Genomic DNA, 15,980 nt, shown 5'->3' with positions numbered 1-15,980 from the left:
GCTTCAAGTGCAAGAACTCTCTATTATGCTTCCTAATCAATGCAATGGTGAGTCATGGAAATCCTTACATACATAGTCCCAAATCTAAGGTCAACTATGCCTAACTCTATACATGTCACGGAGGAGAAATCGAACAATCTCAACACCTCGCACTCGCATAGAATTACAATGAGCTTTAGGGATTCCAAGTGATAAATCTCTTCCTAGATTTAGACCTAACCCTTTGGTCCAGGCGGAAGGTCCCTAGCCACAATTAAGCACTAGATACTAAGATCACCTCAACGCTTCACTCCATTGCACGCACAACTAGACCATTCACTCTATTATGGCCGTAAAGAACTTGAGGAACGGAGGTAGAATCTATCACGCCGGAGGGGAAAGGGGACGCTCATGTACCTCTCGACTCACCCTCTCAACCATCTCCAACCTAGCTTTGTCTAACGCTCGTCGTGTGTCACTCACTCACAAGGTTACCAACAAGAACTCTCAAGCCTAGTGTCACTCTAGGGGAAATTTTCATACAATCAAGAATTCAAGGTTGGAACTCACAATAAACATCAATTTATTGAAAGAATAATAAAGAAGTTCAATGAAACGAATACATCCTAGGGTTCACAATCACACAAGTTCCCACTAGGGGTTTAGCTCTCAATGGAGCTAAGTACAATCAAAGAAATAGAATGTAAAAGCAATGAATACATAAAGAAACCCCCTCGATGGTCGTGTCGATGGTCTTGTGGAAAGTCTTCTACTCGTCATCCAAGGATTCCTTCGTCTGGTATAGGATACGCCTCGATCGAAGCTCCCCTACCAACCTTCTTCCTAATGGAATCACGATGTCGGAGCCGTAGAACCTCTCCAAAACTTTGGCCAATACCCCTCGAAACCCTAGCCAAAGCCCTCTCGCAAGTTGGGGAAAAGATGGAGAAAAGAATACCAAAATCGTGGCTGAATCGGCTTTAAATAGGGCTAGAATCGGGTAACTCCACGGGCGTGGACGGTACACGCGCCCGTGCGGAATTTCCACACGGGCGTGGATAATTTCCACACGCCCGTGTGGATTCTCTGTTTTTCTGATTTCTCGGGCGGCTGTGAACAGTACTACTACAGTGTTGCTTCGGTGCTCTGCTACAGTCTTCGACCTGAATAACTTCCCAATTCCATACTTTCATCGGAGTAACACAAACGGGTACACGTTCACGTCGTGAATCACTTGCTTCTTCAATGATATATATGTTGGTGGGGTTCTTGTTCTTGTATGCATAAGACGGAATGCTCGAGTGTGACTGCCTTTGTGCCCCTCCAAATGGATGTACTCACTCGAATGTGAGGAGGTTGGCACACATTCGAGCATCTCACACCTGTCCTATGTCTTCGCGTTTGAACCTTAGCAAGATCTCCTCCAAAATAGGGGCATTATGATCCACATTGGCCTATTTCCTTCATACTTGTCCTCACAGCCCTACCTGCGTAAAAATAACATAAAAACACACATGTTAATGTAAAAACCTGAGAAAAGTAATGCTCAACATAAGGAATGAACGCTTCGCATTCATATCGCATAAGCACTTATCAATCCACAAGCCAACCTAGTTTGTGTAGCGTGGAGAACTTAGTTGAGGTACCACTCTTTCAAGAGCCACGTAAAGAACCTCAAAGGTGTGTAGGGTTGAGTGCATGGAGTCACCACACGGGTTCCCCAACAGCTAACGCCAAGAAACGCGTATCTTGGTAGCTGATAAGTGCTTGTGTGTAAGTAATATGAAGTATTCTTTTTCTTACATTGAGCATTACTTTTCTCAAATTTTATCACTTATGAATATGTATTTGTCTTCTTTTGTGCATTTAGGGTTGTGGAGACAAGTGTGGAAGAAAGGAACAAAAAGTAGATCAAGGATACAATTTTTGATGAAGTTCTTGGATTGAACAAACATGAAGAAACAAGTTGTGCTCAAAGATATTTAAGTGTGTGCCAACCTCCATTGTGCTTAAGAGAATATACAAAATGGAAGGGCACAAAGGCAGTCACACTCACGTGTTCCGGCTTATGCAATACTAACAAGATTTTCTTCAATGTGATTTTATTGAAGACCCAATGTGATCTACCACATGAATGTGTGCCCATTCATGTGGCCTCCATGAAAAGTATGGATTCGGGAGTATTTTGGCAAAGTACTGTAGAAGTTTAATGTAGTAAATTGATAAGTACTTGTGTATTAGTAATACAAAGTATTCTTTTCTTACATTGAGCATTACTTTTCTGAAAATTTATCGCTTATGTATGGATATTTGTGTTCTTTTGTGCATCTAGGGTTGTGGAGACAATTACGGATGAAAGTAACCAAAAGTAGATCGTGGATGCATTTGTTGATGAAGTGATAAGTGCTTGAGTGATAAGAATATGAAGTGTTCTTTCCTTATGATGAGCATTATATTTATTATGTTTTAACGCTAATATGTGTGTATTTATGTTACTTTCATGCATATAGGTTTGTGAAGCCGAATCTTATAGAAAGAAGCCAATGTAGATCGTGAGTGCACCATTTGGAGGAAATCTTGTGAAGGTTCAGACGCGAAGACATAAGTCGGGTATAAGATACTAGAATGTGTGCCAACCTCCTTGTATTCAAGCTAGCACAATGATTTGGAGGGTCGTAAAGGCAATCACATTCTAAGTATACCGGCTTGTATATGTCTAACAAGATCTCCACTAACGTGGCCATTCATTGAAGAAGCAAAGCGATCTACGACGTAAACGTATGCCCGTTTATGTTACCTCAATCAAAGCATGGTTTCGAGAGTGTTTCTGACCAGTACTGTAGATGGGCACTATAACAACACTATAAAATACTGTACCAGGTACTGTTGAGGGCCGGCTGAAGGAGTTATCCAGAGAAGCCACATGGGCATGTGGAAAATCCACATGCCCGTGCATTAATTCAACACGGGCCGTGTGAAATATTCACATGGGCGTGTGGATTCCTGATTCCATCCCTATTTAAGGATGATTTCAGCCCCGATTTGAGTATTCGTTTCTCTATCTTTTCTCCAACTTGAGAAGGGGCTACGGCTAGGGTTTTGAGAGGTATTGGCTAGGGATTGGTAGAGGTTCTATGGCTCTGACATCGCACATCCATTTGGAAGAAGGTTAGTGGGAGAGCTTTCGTCAACACCAATCAGGCGAGGTGTATCTTAGGTCGGACAAAGCGACCTTTGGACGAGTAGAGGACTCTCCACAAGAGCGTCATCACGACTATCGAGGGGTTTTTCTATGGATTTATTGCTTTTACATTCGATTTCATTGATTGTAATTATCTCCATGGAGAGCTAATCCCCCTAGTGGGTACTTGGATTGTGAACCCCAGGATGTATTCGTTTCATTAAACCTTGTTATTATGCTTTCATTAATTGATGTTTTTATTGAGTTCCAATCTTGAATGCTTTGATTGTATAAATACTCCCTTAGAGTGACACTAGGGTTGAGAGTTCTTCTTTGTAATCCTTGTGAGTGAGTGACACACCACGAGAGTTACACAAATCTTGATTGGAGAGGGTTGAGAGGGTGAGTCGAGAGGTAGTGGAGCATCCCCTTTCCCCTCCGGTGTTATTTATTCTACCTCCAATTCCTTAAGTCCTTTGCGGTAATAGTAGAGTGAATGGGCTAAAGGACGACCTTTCCCTGGGGCTTAGTTGCGAGTGCAATGGAGTGAAGCGTTGAAGTGATTTTAGTGTCTAGGGCTTAATTGTGGCTAGGGACCTTCCTCCTGGACCAAAGGGTTAGGTCTACATATAGGTAGAGGATTTATCACTTAAAATCCCTAGAACTCATTGCATTTCTATACGAGTGCGAGGTTAAGAGATTGTTCAATTTGTCCTCCGGGGCATGTATAGGGTTAGACATGGTTGACCTTAGATTTGGGAGCATGTATTAAACGATCTCCACGACTCATTAATGCATTAGTTAGGAAGCATAATAGAGGTGTTTTGCACTTGAAATGATTGTTCTAGGTGGATCAACATTCGAGTACCCCATCTATATTGATTGCCTTACCTCTCCTTTACTTGCTCTCTCTCTTGTCTCTTTTACTTTTGTTTGGATTACATCTGGTCATACAAATTACTATTCATATTTCACTTAGTTAAGAAACAAGTTAAGTGTCATACAAATCACTATTCATATTTCACTTGCGGTTTACACGCATATTCGGTCGTGTCATGAAGTCTTAGAGTGAACAAATGTGAAGACACAAGTTGTCCTCAAAGACATGTGAGTGTGTTCCAATCTTCATTGTGCTCGAGCAAACATAAAAATTGGAGGGGCACAAAGGTAGTCACACTCATGTGTTCCAATTTATGCAATACTAGCAAGATCTTCATCAATATGGTTCAGTTGAAGACGCGACACGATCTACCACATGAATGTTTGCCCATTCATGTGGCCTTGATGAAAAAAGTTGATTTGGGAGTATTAAGAAAAGTACTGTAGCAGTTATTGTAGCAAATCACTGTAAAAGTTATTGTTTACAGCGCACGGAAAAACTCAAGTATGTAAATCTACACGGCTGTGTGGAAATTCCATAGGCCCGTGTAGATGACCGATTCCAGCAACTATAAAAGCCGCTAGGGTTTGGAGAGGCTTTGGCTAGGTCTTTGAAGTAGTTATATGGCCTTTGACACTATGTTCATTCGGAAGATTGTTATTGGGGGAGCTTTCGTCTTCATCGATTTTGGTGAGGTGTGCCTTAGGCTTGACGAGGAAACCCTTGGAGAAGATGAGGCAACTCCATAAGACCATCGATACGGACTACGAGGGGGGTTTTTCATATGGATTACATGCTTTTACATTAGATTTCATTGTTGATTGTATCTTGCTCCATGGAGAGCTAAACCCCTAGTGGGTACTTGGACTTGTAAACCCTAGGATGATTTTGTTTCACTGACTCTTAGTTTGCTTCTTTAATTGATGTTTTAATTGAGTTCCAACCTTAAATGGTTGTTGTGTTGATTTTCCCTTAGAGTGACACTAGGGTTGAGAATCTATCTTGGTAATCCTTGTGGATGACTGACACACCATGAGGTTTAGACAAAGCATGGTTGGAGAGGGTCAAGAGGGTGAGTCGAGAGGTAGTAGAACGTCTCCTTTCCCTTCCGATGTGATTTATCCTACCTCCACATTCCAAGAGTTCTTTGTGTTCATGATAGAGTGAAGTGCTAATAGGTAAACTCCGCTGGAGCTTAGTTGTACAAGCAATAGAGTGAAGCGTTGAAGTAATCCTTAGTGCTGTGGCTTAATTGTGACTAGGGGTCTTTCGCCTAGATCAAAGGGTTAGATCTATATTAGGGAATCGGGTTTATCATTTGGAGTCCCAAGATCATCATGCAACTCCACACAGTGTGAGGCGTCAAGAGCATTTCTTTCTGCCGGGGTATAGTGTGAGGGTTAGTCACTGTTGACCTTAAGTATGGGATATCTGTCTTAGGATTTTCATGACTCATTAGACATCAATTAGGAGGCATAATGATGAGTCATACACTTAAAAAAATATTCCTAGGGTGAGCAATGTCCGGGTTCTTGACATGTTCATATATGCTTGTAAACCGTAATTGCACGGGTGTTGAAGTAATAATCTCAGATGAGTGGGTATCGTATCCATAGAGAGTAGCGAATAAAGACACTTGAGTTGTTTCTTAACTAAAATCACCTCAACGCTTCACACCATTGCACTCGCAACTAAGCCCCAGCGGAAGGTCATCCCTTAGCTCATTCACTCTACTATGGCTGCAAAGAACTCTTGGAACGTGGAGGTAGGATAGATCACACCGGAGGGGAAAGGGACGCTCCGTTACCTCTCGACTCATCCTCTCAAACCTCTCCAATCTAGCTTTGTCTAACTCTCATGGTGTGTCACTCACTCACAAGAGTTACCAATAAGAACTCTCAACCATAGTGTCACTCTAGGGGAGTATTTATACAATCAAGCACACAAGATTGGAACTCATAATAAATATCAATTAATTGAAAGTATAATAAAGAGATTCAATGAAACGAATATATCCTAGGGTTCACAAATACCCAAGTACTCACTAGGGGTTTAGCTCTCCATGGAGCTAGATACAATTAATGAAATTGAATGTAAATACAAAGCATCCATAGAAAACCCACTAGTTAGTCATGGTGATGGTCTTGTGGAGAGTCCTCTACTCGTCGCAAGGTTCTCTTTGTCCGACCTAGGATATACCTCGCCGGATCAGTGCCGACGAAAGATCTCCCACTAACCTTTTTCCAAACGGCGCGCGATGTCGGAGCTGTAGAATCTCTCCAAAGCCCTATCCAATATCTCTTAAAATCCTAGCCACAGCCTTCTCTCAAGTTGGGGAAAAGATGGAGAAAAGAATGCTGAAATCCGGGCTTAAATCAGCTTTTAAAGGGCTGGAATCAGGAATCCACACGGCCGTGTGAGCGCGCCACTGTGGATTTTTCACACGGCCGTTGACAAGGTCCCCTTGCGTATATCCCGCAAGTGCACGGGTTTGTCGAAGTAATATTCTCGGATGAGCTGGTATTGAATCCACAGGGAGTAGGGAATAAAAACACTTAATTCGCATAGAGTTGCAATGAGCTCTAGGGATTCCAAGTGATAAATCTCTTCCTAATTATAGACCTAATCCTTTGGTCCAGGTGGAAGGTCACTAACCACGATTAAGCCCTAGATACAAAGATCACCTCAACGCTTCACTCCGTTGCACTCGCAACTAAGCTCCAGCGGAGGGTCATCCCTTCCACCATTCACTCTATCATGGACGCAAAGAACTCGAGGAACGGAGGTAGAATCTATCACGTCAGAGGGGAAAGGGGACGCTCCTGTACCTCTCGACTCACCCTCTCAACCCTCTCCAACCTAGCTTTGTCGAACACTCGTGGTGTGTCACTTACTCACAAGGTTACCAACAAGAACTCTCCACCCTAGTGTCACTCTAGGGGAAATGTTCATACAATCAAGCATTCAAGGTTGGAACTCATAATAAACATCAATTACTTGAAAGCATAATAAAGAGATTCAATGAAACGAATACATCCTAGGATTTACAAATACCCAAGTACCCACTAGGAGTTTAGCTCTACATGGAGCTATGTACAATCAAAGAAATAGAATGTAAAAGCAATGAATCCATAAAAAAAAACCGCTCAATGGTCGTTGATAAGTGCTTGTGCGATATGAACGTGAAGCGTTCATTCCTTATGTTGAGCATTACTTTTCTCAGGGTTTTACATTAATATGTGTGTTTTTATGTTACTTTTATGCAGGTAGGGTTGTGAGGCCGAGTATGAAGAAAATAGGCCAATGTGGATCATAATGCACCTATTTTTGAGGAGATTTTGCTAAGGTTCAAACGCGAAGACATAGGTCAGGTGTGAATGCTAAAGTGTGTGCCAACCTCCTCGTATTCGAGTGAGCACATTCATTTGGAGGGGCACAAAGGCAGTCACACTCGAGCATTCTGATTCATGCACATAGAACAAGAGATCCACCAACTTGTCTATCATTGAAGAAGCAAGTGATCCATGACGTGAACGTGTGCACGTTTGCGTTACCCCGATGAAAGCATGGATTCAGGAGTATTTCCGGCAGAGCACTATAGCAGGTAATATAGCAAAACACTGTAGCAAGTACTGTAGCAGCCCGGCCGAGAAATCAGAGAAACAGAGAATCCACACGGGCGTGTGGAAATTATCCACAGGGGCGTGTGGAAATTCCACAGGGGCGTGTGACATCATACACGCCCATGCAGTCGCCCGATTCTAGCCCTATTTAAAGCCGATTTCAGCCCCGATTTCACCATTCTTTTCTCTATCTTTTCCGTAACTTGTGAGAGGATTTCGGCTAGGGTTTCGAGGGGTATTGGGCAAGGTTTTAGAGAGGTTCTACGGCTCTGATATCGTGATTCCATTAGGATGAAGGTTGGTAGGGGAGCTTCGATCGAGGAGTATCCTATACCGGACGAAGAAATCCTTGGACGACGAGTAGAGAACTTTCCACAAGACCATCGACACGACCATCGAGGGGGTTTCTTTATGGATTCATTGCTTTTACATTCAATTTCTTTGATTGTACTTAGCTTCATGGAGAGCTAAACCCCAAGTGGGTACTTGGGTGATTGTGAACCCTAGGATGTACTCGTTTCATTGAACTTCTTTGTTATGCTTTCAATAAATTGATGTTTATTGTGAGTTCCAACCTTGAATGCTTGATTGTATGAACATTTCCCCTAGAGTGACACTAGGGTTGAGAGTTCTTGTTGGTAACCTTGTGAGTGAGTGACACACCACCAGAGTAGACAAAGCTAGGGTTGGAGAGGGTTGAGAGGGTGAGTCGAGAGGCATGCGAGGCGCCCCTTCCTCCGACATTATAGATTCTACCTCCATTCCTTGAGTTCTTTGCGCCATAATAGAGTGAATGGTCTAAGGGATGAACCTCCGCTGGGGCCTAGTTGCGCGTGCAATGGAGTGAAGCATTGAGGGGATCTTAGTATCTAGGGGCTTAATTGTGGCTAGGGACCTTCCGCTGGACCAAAGGGTTAGGTCTATAATTAGGAAGCGATTTATCACTTGGAATCCCTAGAGCCCATTACAACTTTGTTCGAGTGCGAGGTTGAGAGATTACTTAATCTCTCCTCTAGGACATGAATAGAGTTAGGCATAGTTGACCTTAGATTTGGGACTATGTATGTAAGAATTTCCACGACTCACCATTGCATTGATTAGGAAGCATAATAGAGAGTTCTTGCACTTGAAACGATTATCCTAGGTGAAGCATCATCCGAGTACCCCATCTTTATCGATTGCCTTACCCTTTTCTTTATTCTTGCTCTCTCACTTGTTTCTTTTATTATTGAGAATTGAATCAATTTCACACCAATCATTATTGATCTTCCACATAGCTAAGAACCAAATTAAGTATTTTCATTCCCTATTCCCTGTGGATTAGACCCCGCTAACCCGGGATTATTACTTCGACAAAACCCGTGCACTTGCGGGATATAAGCAAGGGGTACTTGTCAGTCGTGTTGATGGTCTTGTAGAGAGTCCTCTACTCGTCGTCCAAGGATGCCCTCATCCGGTATAGGATACGCCTCGACGGAAGCTCCCTTACCAACCTTCTTCCTAAGGAATGACGATGTCAGAACCGTAGAACCTCTCCAAAACCCTAGCCAATACCCCTCAAAACCCTAGCCGAAGCCCTTTCTGAAGTTGGGAAAAAGATGGAGAAGAGAATGCTGAAATCGGAGCTGAATCAGCTTTAAATAGGGCTGGAATTGGGCGACTACACGGGCCTGTGGATTTTTCACATGCCCATGTGGAATATCCACACGGGCGTGTATAATTTCCACACGCCCGTGTGGGTTCTCTGATTTCCTGTTTTCTCTGATTTCGTGTTTTCTCGAATCCATGCTTTCATCGGGGTAACGGAAATGGGCACACGTTCAAATCATGGATCACTTGCTTCTTCAATGATAGACAAGTTGGTGGAGCTCTTGTTCTATGTGCATAAGTCAGAATGCTCGAATGTAACTGCCCTTGTGCCCCTCGAAATGGATGTGCCAACTAGAATACGAGGAGGTTGGCACATACTCTAGCATCTCACACCCGACCTATGTCTTCGCATTTCAACCTTAGCAAGATTTCCTCCAAAATCAGTGCATTGTGCTCCACATTGGCTTTTTTCCTTCATACTCATCCTCACAACCCTACCTGCACAAAAGTAACATAAAAACACACATATTAGTGTAAAACCCCGAGAAAAGTAATGCTCAACATAAGGAATGAATGCTTCGCATTCATATCGCACAAGCACTTATCAACCATGTGGAATTTCCACATGCCCATGTGGATTCTCTGTTTTCCTGTTTTCTCGGCTGGCTGTGAACAGTGCTGCTACATTATTTTTACTACTGTTTTGCTACATTACCCTACTATAGTACCGGCCTGAAATACTCCAGAATCCATGCTTTCATCGAGGTAATGCAAACGGGCACACGATTCATCGTGGATCACTTTACTTCTTCAATAACGGACATGCTGGTGGATATCTTATTCTATATGCACAAATCGGAATGATTGAATGTGACTGTCCTTGTGCCCCTCCAAATAGTTGTGCTAACTCGAATACGAGGAGGTTGGAACACATTCTATGTCATCGCGTTTGGACCTTAGCAACATTTTCTCCAAATTGGTAGATTATGACCCACATTGGCTTCTTTCTCTCAAAATCAGTCTCACAAACCTACCTGCATGAAAGTAACATAAATACACACATATTAGTGTTAAAACCCGAGAAAAGTAATGCTCAACATAAGGAAAGAACACTTCGTATTCTTGTCACACAAGCACTTATGAAACTTCCCCACACTTAAGCTTTTGCTTGTCCTCAAGCAAAAATTAAAACATTATGTGCATAAATGAAGTAAACATTGGAAGTGCTTGGCCTTAGGTTCACCAAAGCATACAAAGAAGGCATTCTACAAGTAAGGGAAAATTCAACACTAAATACGAAAAATCAATGCTCTAGCTAAAAACATGAATCAAAAAAGGACAACAAACCCGAAATCGTGTAAGTGTGTGAACTCACTTAAGTCACCCCAAAGTATACTCCTCAATGTTCTACATTTAAGGGACTTATTTATCTATAAAAGGTAACAAAAATTCAAAAAGGGTAGTAGCTTTACACATCCTCTAAGGTAGCCCTATCCAAAGCGGCCGCTAAGGTGGCTTTCACATTTTCGAGGTGGTAGCACTTTCTACTGGGGTGGTAGCTTTCACAAATCCCATGAGATAGCTCTTTCTCTCATTAGGGCATAACTAGTTTCCAACTTGAGTTTTCAAACGAGTTTAATGAGTGAGTAGTGCCACAAGTGTCAATCGGGCAAAAATTCCTAGAAATTCAAGCAAGAACTAGATCATGAAAACATTCAATGTTAAAAATTCTCCTAAACTCAAGAATACAATCAATGCAACTAAGGTAAACCACCATTGTCTATGTGAGTATGTATATCAATCAAAACTAGTATAAAAAAGATGCGTGCACTAAGAAACTCCCCCCCCCCACACATAAGTTGTACATTGTCCCCAACGTACACATGCAATCTCATTCATGATGTAAATCAATTAAATTCAGATGTGGGAGAAGCACTCAAAACAATACTCCCCTTACTCCTAGTGTTGCATTTAATGGAGTTATGTCCTTGGGAGTGTTGTTCCAATGGGTTGTGAAGCTCGCACGGCCAAGTGCCGAAACATCTTGGCCGTGCCCATGACAAAGTCTCAATTCCCATGATGACAAGACCATCTGCACGCATACATGAGGGAGTTCAGTGAAGCTCAATAAAAACAAACACAACTTGAGAATATAAAAGATAAGACAATGAATACAACTCGAGAAATAAAATGAAAATAAACTCAGAAGAGAAGTCCTTTCTGAGTATAGAAGTAAAAAAAAAAATGCGGAAGAAAAAGATGAGGAAAATAACATCAAGTGTCAATGTCGTCCTCTGGATCCTATTCTGCTACTGCTGGGGATGAAGTACATGGTGAGTCATCTGGTGCCAAAATAGGGGATGAAGGTGCCGGAGAAACTGAGAGGGCCTAAGGTGTCCTCGGCCGTAGGTCAAATGAGAAGCCGACGTCTCGCTCTAAGATCTGCTCTAATGTGTCGAAATGTGCCATGAACTCCGTATAGTGTGCAGTATGCGCAGCCCTAATATCAGCAATCTCTGCTCGGGCCTCTGCTACCTCTGTCCATATCACCCCCACAGTGCTCTCGAGCCTCTCAAAGCGATCCTGGGCTCGAGATGGTGAAAACATGCGCACGGGGGATGGGTCCTCTGTCACTAGAGGTGCCTCAGTCTCTATAGGTGTTGACTGAGGCTCGGGGGCAGGCTGTGAAGCCTCGGCATCATCACCCTCCTCCTCGGCTATCTCTGGGGTCGGTAGATCCAGAGCATAAACCCCCATCCGAACCCTACGAACCATGCCCATCAATCTCATCATCTACAGGCTCAGGGGTGCAGGTATACTCATCTTCTCGGCCCCACGAATCACGCCCAAAAGACCAATACCCAAAGCTAATCTCATAAGGTGTGGACCCGAGAAGATCACTCCTAATCAGGCATACTGGACCTGATGTCGAATGTACTCAGCGACGATGTGCCATAGATGGATCAGTATGTGCTGCATCATCGAATACAAGTACAGAAGCTCAAGGATAATCTGTCGGTAACTGAGAGTACTCCTTAGTGTTTATAAATGCCTCTTTGTATAAGCCGAGCCGAACTGAAAATTGAGTGATACTCAGATTTTAATGATGTCCAAGTGCTCTAAACTGAACTACGTCAAGGTCATCGAATCTTGCATAGGATCTGTCGAACTCGAATGACGACAAAACCTTCAGTGTAAGCTCCCGGATGGCTTGCTTTCTAATCGACAATAACTGCCTCTAACCACCCACTAAACGAGATCCTCGACCTCATCAGAGAACTCATCTTCCTGCCGCAAATCTCTTAATATACTCGTGTCAAAGAACCAAGTCTGTCAGAACCGAAGTCTCGACAGACGCTCAAAAAAAGCCTAATGCTCGGGGATAGTGAATCTCATTCTTTCAGACTCAGGAGACTACTCTCACGGTCGCTTATCGGCCTGCTTCTTTGACCTGGGTGCCATAGTCTGCAAAAATTGAAAGAGAATCGATCAAATAAGTTAATTAAACATAGCTGCAGAAATCCTCACGGTCGTGCGGACTTTCTACACTCCCGTGTGGATCTACAGAACGTGAACAAACGCACGGCCACGCATCAAACTCCACAAATGCACCATTACAACGCATTTACTTCTTTCTAAATATAAATAATCATTCTATTTGAAGAAATGAACCATTATTGACTAGGTTCATCGATGAAAATCATGAATTTGTTAAGGAAATCATCGATAGGCCTTACAATTGAGTTGAGATGAGAAAGCTTTGAAAACAGCCTGAAAACCAAGCAAAATTCTTCCAAAAGTTCCGCACGCCTGTGTGAAAATTCCGCACGGGCGTGGGCATTCACAAGCCGAACATGCCCCTGTGTTGACTTCTTGGAATGAAAAGAGTTCCTCTGCAGATATTCACACGGGCGTACGAAAATTACCCAGGCCCATGCGATTTTCACAAGGTCGCCCACAGGGTCGAGTCCACGCCCCTGTGTGCTTTTGGGATAATATGCCAATCTCTGCAGGAATTCACACGCCCGTACGGAAATTACCCACGTGTTTTCTCTGGATGCCTTAGAAAACTCTGTAGGCTCTATAGAAAATTTCTGAATATGTTTACACACTTAGAGCCTACCCCAATATGCAATTTATACCAGTGAAAAACATGAGAAATAGCTCAAACGACCAAAACTTTGCCAAATTCACATTAAAACACATGATGAACTTGAAAACCCACAATAAAAACACAGCAGAAATATATTAAAAATCAAGACACAAACACTCAACAATTTATTCAAGCATCACTAAACTACCAAATTAAGAAAATAGTAAACACTTGGGTTGCCTCCCAAGAAGCGCTTGTTTAACGTCACTTAGCTCGACGTACCTTATCTTACCTCACGGGGGCTCATAGATAAAAGTTACCCTCTTACCCATGGCTTGGAAACATGATGAGTAAAATCTCTTGAGGGTAGAGGGTGAATTATTGGGCTTTGGACCGCCTAGCAATGATTCACCCAGTTTGTTCGGTGCGCGCAAGTCTCCAGCAGCCTTAGAGCATTTCTGGTGGCGTCTCCTAGCCCTCTTCAATTTTTGAAGCACCTTCTTCAAGATCCCCGGGGTAGATGATACTTCTTCCGTCGAACCAAGCATCATTACTTCTTCATTGTCCTCCTCTTAGTTGAACAAGCCTTCGTATGGATCCGGATTGAACATTTCCTGCATGTACTCATCAACAATCTCATAAGTAGCATTTAGAAAATACAAAGTATCATCGAAATCAAGAGAATGCCGCATGGCTTCAGCAAGGAGGTATGTGAGCTTGTCATCTCCAACTCTCAAAGTTCGCTCTCCGCCATCCATGTCAATCAATGCCTTGGAAGTCTGCAAGAACGGCCTCCCATATATCAAGGGTATATCCGTATCCTCATCAAGATCTAGCACTACGAAGTCAACAGGAAAAATGTACTTGTCCACCTTGACAAGCACGCCTTCGATGATTCCCCTCGGATGTCTCACCATTCGATCCGCCAATTGCAAAGTCATCTAAGTTGGCCTAGGCTCGCCCAAGCCTAGCTTTTGAAAGAAGGTGTATGGCATGAAGTTGATACTTGCCCCTGAGTCTGCCAATGCCATTTCTTCAGCTAGATTGCCAATATTACATGGAATGACGAAGCTTCCCGGGTCATTCTTCTTGTTCGGAATGTTCTATTGCAAAATCGCCGAGCAAGATGCATCTAAAATCACTGAAGCACTCTCCTCTAACTTCCTCTTGTTCGTCAACAAGTCTTTCAAGAATTTTGCATACTTAAGCATTTGGGTCAATGCCTCAACAAAAGGAATATTAATGTGGAGTTGTTTGAACAAACTTAGGAACTTCTTTTACTGTTCATCCCCTTGGTCATTCTTCATTCAAGAGGGATAAGGGATTCTTGGCTTAAAATATGGGGTTGCCACCTCCTTCTCTCTGCTTGCTCTCTTGTTAACCTCTATAACCTCGGGTGAGTGTTCATTTGGCTTCTCACTCGAAAACTTACCCTCAACCTCACGACCTCTTCGCAAAGTATCGCCTTCACATGCTCTCTAGGATTGGTATGGGTATTACTCGGTAAGTTTCTATGTGGCCTTTTCCAATAGAGACTTCGCAATCTGCCCCACTTGATTTTCAAGATTATGCAAAGAGGCTATATGGTTGCGAAGTGTAGCCTCAACTGATTAAAATCTTGTATCTGATGATTGCACAAACCTAGTTAAGGCCTTCTCCAAATCGTTCATTCGGGTCTCCAAACATGAAACTCTGTTTTCCATGTTTGGGGCTTACTGTTGTTATTAGAAACCCGGTGGCCCTATGGCCTTTTGTGGACCATGGTTGGTCCACAAGAAATTGGGATGACTCTTCCAACCCAGATTGTAGGCATTGTTGTATGCATTTCCTTGATTCCTCATGCCATTACCCACAAAATTAACTTTCTCAACCGAAGATGCATCACCAATAAATATCGGGTAATCGGAGGGAGCATGTCCTCTACCACACCGGTGCAAGCAATCATGGCCGCTAATCTATTCAAAGTTAGAAGATCTATCTTCTTACTCAATAATTCCACTTGAGCCGCCACCGAAATCACTACATCTATCTCATGGAGACCGGCCACTTTTTTCTTCTCCCTGGTATTCCATTGGTAGCTATTTAACCCCATTTCTTCAATTAATTGATAGGCCTCACTGGGGGTCTTGCTACCGAAGGTACCTACTTCTGCTGCATTCAAGAGTTCCCTTGTACTCGGATTTAGACCGTTGTAAAAGGTATGAACAATCATCCATTCCGGGAATCCATGTTGCGGTGACTTTCTCAGGAGCTCCTTGAACCTTTCCCACGTCCCAAATAGAGACTCTAATTCAAATTGTACAAAGGATGAGATCTTATTCCTGTGCTATGCAGATTTTTTGGGAGGGAAATAACGGCCAAGAAAAGCTTCTACCATCTCCTCCCATGTGGTAATTGATGCTCCAGGTAATGAGTGTAGCCACTGCTTCGCTCTCAATTTCAAGGAAAATGGGAAAGCTCTCAACTTGATGGCATTATCCATTACCCCATTTATCCTCAGCATATCACACACCTTGAGAAAGTTCTCGATATGACTGTTTGGATCCTTATCGGCCAAACTATTAAACTTTACGGATTGCTGCAACCTGTGGATGAATGACGACTTGACTGAAGTTCGAGTCAGTAATCGGGGAC

At 42.9% G+C, this 15,980-nt stretch overlaps 1 non-coding gene across 1 annotated transcript; it reads left to right on the top strand.

Annotated features, from left to right (window-relative positions):
• Nucleotides 1-15,568: 15,568 nt before the first annotated feature.
• On the top strand, nucleotides 15,569-15,674 carry LOC120256362. Its single transcript, XR_005535279.1, has one exon. It is a non-coding gene; the product is annotated as a small nucleolar RNA R71 (small nucleolar RNA).
• Nucleotides 15,675-15,980: the final 306 nt, after the last annotated feature.

The sequence above is a fragment of the Dioscorea cayenensis genome, unplaced genomic scaffold (genome assembly GCF_009730915.1).
Source record: "Dioscorea cayenensis subsp. rotundata cultivar TDr96_F1 unplaced genomic scaffold, TDr96_F1_v2_PseudoChromosome.rev07_lg8_w22 25.fasta BLBR01001406.1, whole genome shotgun sequence".
NCBI classification, from domain to species: domain Eukaryota; kingdom Viridiplantae; phylum Streptophyta; class Magnoliopsida; order Dioscoreales; family Dioscoreaceae; genus Dioscorea; species Dioscorea cayenensis.
This window is presented reverse-complemented; position numbering and strand designations above follow the sequence as displayed.